This window comes from Stigmatopora argus, chromosome 6, assembly GCF_051989625.1.
Source record: "Stigmatopora argus isolate UIUO_Sarg chromosome 6, RoL_Sarg_1.0, whole genome shotgun sequence".
Lineage (NCBI taxonomy): Eukaryota > Metazoa > Chordata > Actinopteri > Syngnathiformes > Syngnathidae > Stigmatopora > Stigmatopora argus.
The window spans coordinates 9,998,212-10,005,000 of record NC_135392.1 but is presented as its reverse complement, the minus strand read 5'-3'; positions in this window follow the sequence as shown (position 1 = coordinate 10,005,000).

Sequence of the window (6,789 nt, the reverse complement as noted above, 5' to 3'; positions counted from 1 at the left end):
CAAGCTGTCCAGAAGCTTAATACCAATCACAATTATTTGATTCAGGTGTGTTGGTGGAGGGAATATGGAAAACAGACCAGATAGGGGCTCTCGAGGACCGGAGTTAGCCACCCCTGTTTTATGGGGTAGAGGTAGACAGGAAAATTGTGTTGTGGCGTATGATTAGAGGCAGATAAAAAAAATACACTATATATATATATATATATATATATATATATATACATATATATATATATACATATATATATATATATATATATATATATATATATATATATATATATATATATATATATATATATATATATATATAATATATATCTGTATCTGTAGGAATTCAAGGTGACTGAATACAAGAAACTATCCTAGAGTACCAGGTTAGAGTAGAGGTCACCAATAAGGAAAGGGGATTTGTATAGTCTCAAAATGTATGAATGTTTCGTGCACACACATATACACACATCTCTGGCTTCATTGCTCGGTATGGACTAGAACAGGTGTGGGCAAACCGGTCCTCGAGGGGCGCTGGGGGGGTGCAAGTTTTTGTTCCATCTGATCCAGTACAGACACTTTAACCAATGAGATTTCTGCTGAAAACAAGAAGCACCAGATTGGAGAAAAGGTGTTCTCTTTATGGGTTGAAATGAAAAGCTGCACCCCGTTGTGGAATAGTTTGCCCACCCCTGGACTAGAACATCCAGAGCATGGTAATTAGAAGTCCTACTGTTGGCAGAAAATCTAATGATGAGACATACTTTTCATCTTCCTCTTATCTCTGTCCTACTCCTGCTCCTGCTGCTATGTATGCCAGGTGATGATCAGGTGATGTGAGGAGTCAGTCATAATGAGGGAGATGCCAAAAGAATGTTTGATTGTGATCACTTCATGCTGATGTCTGCAGCTTCAGAAATGTATTTGCGACTTGACTCATCACAAAAACCAATATGCAGTCACAGTCTGTTTTATTGTTTGTTTAATTATTTTTGCTTGGTTTGAACCCAAATGCTTCCACACAGACACCTACCAATCAAACAAACAAACTGTGTCCAATTACTTGTTCTTGTTCTGCAAACTCTGTTAGTTGCTTATGAGGACCTACAAGAATATCAACATTAAAGCTTGTTGAACTTTGTATTATACCATCAAATTCCACATTACTAAGCGCAGATTATGCTATAGACACTAGGAGAGAAAGAAGAGTTTGCTCCTCAATAAGTCAATTGACCTTTAGCCTATAAATTGATTAATTGATTGATTGATTGTTTTTGCCTGGTTATTTAAAACAGCTTTTCCAAAACTGTCACTTACTTCCCTAGGTTGTACTAAATATTTGCTCTCAATATTATGACAAATGAAGCACATTTTGATTAAGCATTGACAGATTCCATCTTCAGAGGTACTATGTCATTCAACAAAATCTGACAATCTACCCAAACATAATTGTCATCATCATACTGTAAGCTTTGTACTTATTTTCCAAAACAACTAAAGACTCCTGGCAAGCATCAAAACTGTGTATGGGGCTTACAGCTAAGAGCTTTCCCTAGAGTGACTGAAGGTCAAAGGTGATTTGGGAAAGCTTGTCGAGCAAAACCACACAAAAAACATTCCAGCACACACATCACATGACTGAAGTCTGGAGACAGGGGGTCTGTTCGAGCTCAAGGGCAACTTGGTCCAGGCCGTATGAGCGTGGGGGAATGCTGAGTCAGCGTGGAGTGGCCCTTTTGACTACTGACATTCTAAAAGGGGTGCCCAAAGAGTCAAGGCCTAAGCTACTCTGATAGTACGTGTGATAACCTCTGAGTATCTCTGTCTGACATCATTATAGAAAGGTCAGACATGGGGTCAGCTCTGGGGAGACAGTTGTGCAAAGGTAGGGATGTTAATGCATGTTATATTGGTTTCATGTGAACTGTGAATTACCTCATGTTGAATTGTACTATACATGTATGGGATGAAATATTTGCAACTTTAATAAGAGGGAGTCACAATTGTTATCCACGAGACCACCTGAAATCTCTAAAGATTTTTCTTAGTTTTTATTTTATTTATCTTTTTTTGTTAAAGGCAACTTTTCTTTGTTTGTGGTCATGTCAGCGTATTGAAGCTGGAGCGGGAAAGGCTTGGCAGGCGTGATGTCATGTGCACTCAAGAGGATTCCATTTGGGAATCTTGAATGTCTGGGAGGTTTGAGAACTTTCTTACCCTCCATTTCCAGTCTACAAAGTTCTTCAACCACAAGGTTTGCTTGCCACTCGACTGAACCGCCGTACCCAACATATTGTACTCAGTGACCTGTTCCTAAATCTTCAATTGTGTGAACAAAATGACTATTTTCTGCAACGCGTCCTCTAGGGTATCTCCATGAAAGAGGCCACAAGGGGCACAGACCATTTTCCCACAGAACTGCTGTGGTTAAATCCATGTCCGTGCTGTGCGACCCAAACTTTTGTCCCAATGACTTGCAAACCGGTTTGGCCTTCTACACTTTTATGATTCCTAAGGCCCCAGATCAGTAATCCTCAGCCACAGTGCTGTGGCATATTAATGAGTTATGAAAAATTATCCCGTGTGTTGTGGGAAATTATCTAATTTCCTTTAGCTGGTTGAAAAATCTATTTTTTTTCTACAGTAACGTATCATTGTTTTTATGCAAGTGAGATGCAAACGAACCCACACACAGCGATGCCAATCAAGACCAAACTGAAAGACTCCGAAGAAAATGACCCTGACAAACCTAAAAAAAAAAGCAACCGCTGGTATCCGTGGTCATGGTAGCTATAATTCTCTGACATCCACAGAAATTAGAGAAAAATGTTGAGAAATGAAGGACGATTCTAGCAACGTCTTCCCTCAACATATCCATCCATCTTCCTGTCAGTTTCTTCTTGGTAACCTCATCCTCAGAACCGTTTTACCAATACACTCTCAATCTCAACACTTCATATGTCCAACCCATCAGTCTGCGCTGTCTAACTAAGTCAACAAAACATCTTATCTCTGCTGTTACTCTGATTAAATTATCTTTATCATTCTTCATGACCTGGTCACTTTAAGAGGAAACCTAAAAATCTTCATTTATCCCACCTTCAAATGTTTGTCTTTTTATTGTCTCTAATCTCTACATCATCTTATAAAATGTGTCTTTCATCGTAGCACACTTTTCTTCCTCATGATATATCTGACATCTTCCTCTTTCTGTTCCGGTCCGATTCGATAATTTTTTTCACTTCCTTACCAGACATTATCCCTAAATCGATAAAATCACCATTTAAATGGTATTTTGAGGTTACAATGGCACAGATAACTGTATTTCTCCCGAGACTGAAGGATCAGCAGTTACATTTCTAGCTACAACTGCCCACTATCAAAATGTCCTTGGGCAAGGTGCTTCAACTTAAATTTTGTTCCAGTTGGTTGGCAGCACCTTACATCACAACAGCTGTCCATTGGTGTGTGAATGTGAGTGAACAAAGCAATACAATGTAAAGCATCTTTAAGTGTTTAAGAAAGCGCTATATCAATCCAATACATTCTTCTTATTTTATGTTCATGTGGGTCACATTTGTTTGAAGCTTACATGTAACCTTATATATGTTAAAGTGGTGGAAGGGTGCAAAGAAAAACAATTACAAAGTGAGTAAACACGGTGTCGTATTGCGGATTGCGAGACATTCTACACCACCCATCCATGCAGGACATGAGTCCATTCCATCATCTCCACCCACCGATGGGCTCTGCATTGTCCTTCTCAGGATGGGGGACACCTTCCCTTTTTCTGACGTAATTTACACACCCATGCGCGTGCACACCCTTCATTCAGTATTTCGTATAAAGTGCAATCATGGTCACACTGACTTACTCATGAGTTCTTGCCTCACAGAGGATGCAGTGAAGAATTCATGGAAGGAACACACATACACACCCTGTACTCATTATACATAGACGTAATGCCTTGTTTGCTTTATTGCACAAGAAAATTTGCGTATGAAATCTTTTGGCTCAAACTAAATCAGGAAACGCTACTGTTTTTTTTTTCCTGTTCTAGTACAAATGTTCCCAAGTGAGTGGGCTCAGTCACAATTTATGGTCAATGCCGCCTCCCTTGTACCAGTTACTGTGTACTCCAGCACTTTTCCACAAGAAGCTCTTCCTGTGCAGAAATCGGTGGTAAGATTTGGCAATAGAATTTCCAAATATAATGGACTACCTGGATTTAAAGAGACTTCAACGTTAAGACGAATAAAACCCCTCATTTTAAACATAATTTTGATGTATAAATTATTTAGACCTGCCTTCTTTAAAACATTTCTGAAAGGATTAGTTGTTCGCAAGGCATGATGGGCCGAGTTTCACTCTCTGTGAACAACTATACCAGCAAGAGAAGTCAAACTTTTGGAAAACATTTCTCAATATACAATTTCAAAGAATTTCTTTTTTTTTTAATCACCATAATGCCATCAAAAAGATTGAGTATCTGGACAAATCCCTCTTTTTTCATCCAAATCCTCAGACAGCACTGTATTACATCGCCAACATTCATCGTGTAACCAACATTCAGAAACGTTGACAGCTGCTGTAAGCTAATCTGAGAAGGACTGACACAATGTGGAAGTTTTCTGGGATCTAACAAGTAAGACGTTTCTAATTGTTTTAGGAAATAATGCATGAAGTGACCTTTGGATAAAGAGGAAAAAGACAATCCAGATTTTTTTTCACTGCAAAGTTGAAAAGTCAGCATCTGTGATGGTCGAGACATGTACTACACATGACATGGCTAACTTGACCATCTATGGAGGTGCTTACAATGATGAAATGTACACACAGGTTTTGGAGCGACATACTGTATGCTGCTTTCCAAGCAATATACTGTTGAGAAATGACCTGCATTTGTCGGCAAAAGACTATCGCCTTGCAACAATGTGGCTTCATAGTAAAGTGTGAATACTGATAAGAAACAGTGTCTTTGTTTCTCTTACATCAGGTCATTTACAAGTTAGCAGTATGAGTTAGGATCTAATGTAGCGTGAAGTAAAGTTCATATATACTGTAGTAATTAAAAAAAAATACTGTAGAAATTGAAAAGAAATCTGGAATAAAGAAATGTATTAAAAAACATGTCAACTGTAGTTTTAGTCAGTTCTGTTGTTTTGAAAAACATTTTCAAACATGTACAATATGTTTGTAAAAAAGGTCCATGAATTAACTTTCACAGGGTCTTTCATTTGCTAAATCCTGCTTCACTGACCATCACTACATTTGTTTGGAACAAGGCAGTAAAATTGATGCCGGTTTTGGGATACAGTGACCTGTTTTAGAGCTCCTCTAAATCTCAACAAAGAGATAAGAATGGGAACCAGATTAAAAGATAAAAAAAAGGCTAGTAGGCCTTAATCTTCTCAAGATGTCAGTTGGAGGGTTGAACAGTGAGAAGAATACACTAATTAATGGTGCTTGTGGGAAATGCTGTCTTATAACACATGCACCAACACAAATTTACAGGAAAATTGAGATGTTAAACTGGATGTCAGTTAGGAGTCATGCATCGGGGCATTGGGTCATCAGCGCAACACACACAAAATTTGTCAATATTTGTTATTCTGCTGGCCAAAAAACAAGTTTGGCATTTCATAAAGTAGTAAAAGTGATATTAATTTCAAACCCCAAAGAAAAGAAAATACAGAAAACTGAATGACCACATGCAAAATTAATCATAGAAATAACAATGGACCTCATTTCAGAACAACAGCAGAACATCTATAAAAGTCCACAATGTTATAAAAACCCAGTGCAACCAGATTTTAACCTCTCATGAGATAGACTTACTATCACCTAGCTGACTGTGTTGCAGCAAACAAATATTTAGGGGGGGAAAATAAAACCAATAAAAAAGAAACACCCCATTTGTGTTTTACCCTTTGGTAGGATGGAGGCTTCCCTGTTTCGTGGAAGATCTGCGTGTGCGCATGTGTTCTTTGCTTTTGATAAATAATCAGTCTCGCACACATGAGGTGCTATTGATGTGAAAGACTTTGGTGTACATTTCACCCAACTACATCCATCACTGATATTGTTTCAGTAACATTTAGGTTTTTGTTGTTGTTTGTGTTTTAATCTTACATTATTACTGAGGAGATGCTTTTCCTGCATTAGCTCCGGATATTTTTATCCACTGTTGACTCTAAGGTCGATCCTCTTTAACCGCTCTTTACCTCCCCCGTGCAGCAGACCAAAAAATAACACTTTGAAGTCAAAATGCATAAAGGCCTCAGCAATGTGTACCATGCAGGGGCAGAGCCGTAATTCAACTTGAAAGCAGCAAAGGCATGTGTTGTTCGCGTGCTCTGGAGAGACGTACTGTATAGCATATACGGAAGAATCTGGGTCATTGTTTTTCTTTGTGTAAACATCAAAGTGACCCAAACAGAATTCTGTCTTTTTGTGCGTCATTCGTTTAGATGGAAATAAAACGGAAGAATTCTCACTATATACTTTACTCATCCCCTATTTTATTTTCTGTACAAACAGATCATGATCAAAACAAATACCGCCATTGGAAAAGATGGGTAGAACTGGCCAAACATTTTCGGGTCACAGGTTAGCTGGAATTCATCCCATCTGCCCTTGAGAATCCCAGTACATCCGCAGCCTTTGAAATAATCAAACCAGCCCATGTGGCACCAACAACAACAACCACGCCACATTCAAAGTCACATAAATCCTATCTTATACTCGGTTTCAGAAGCAACAGATGGTTTTGAACAGGTCTATGCAACAACAAGAAAG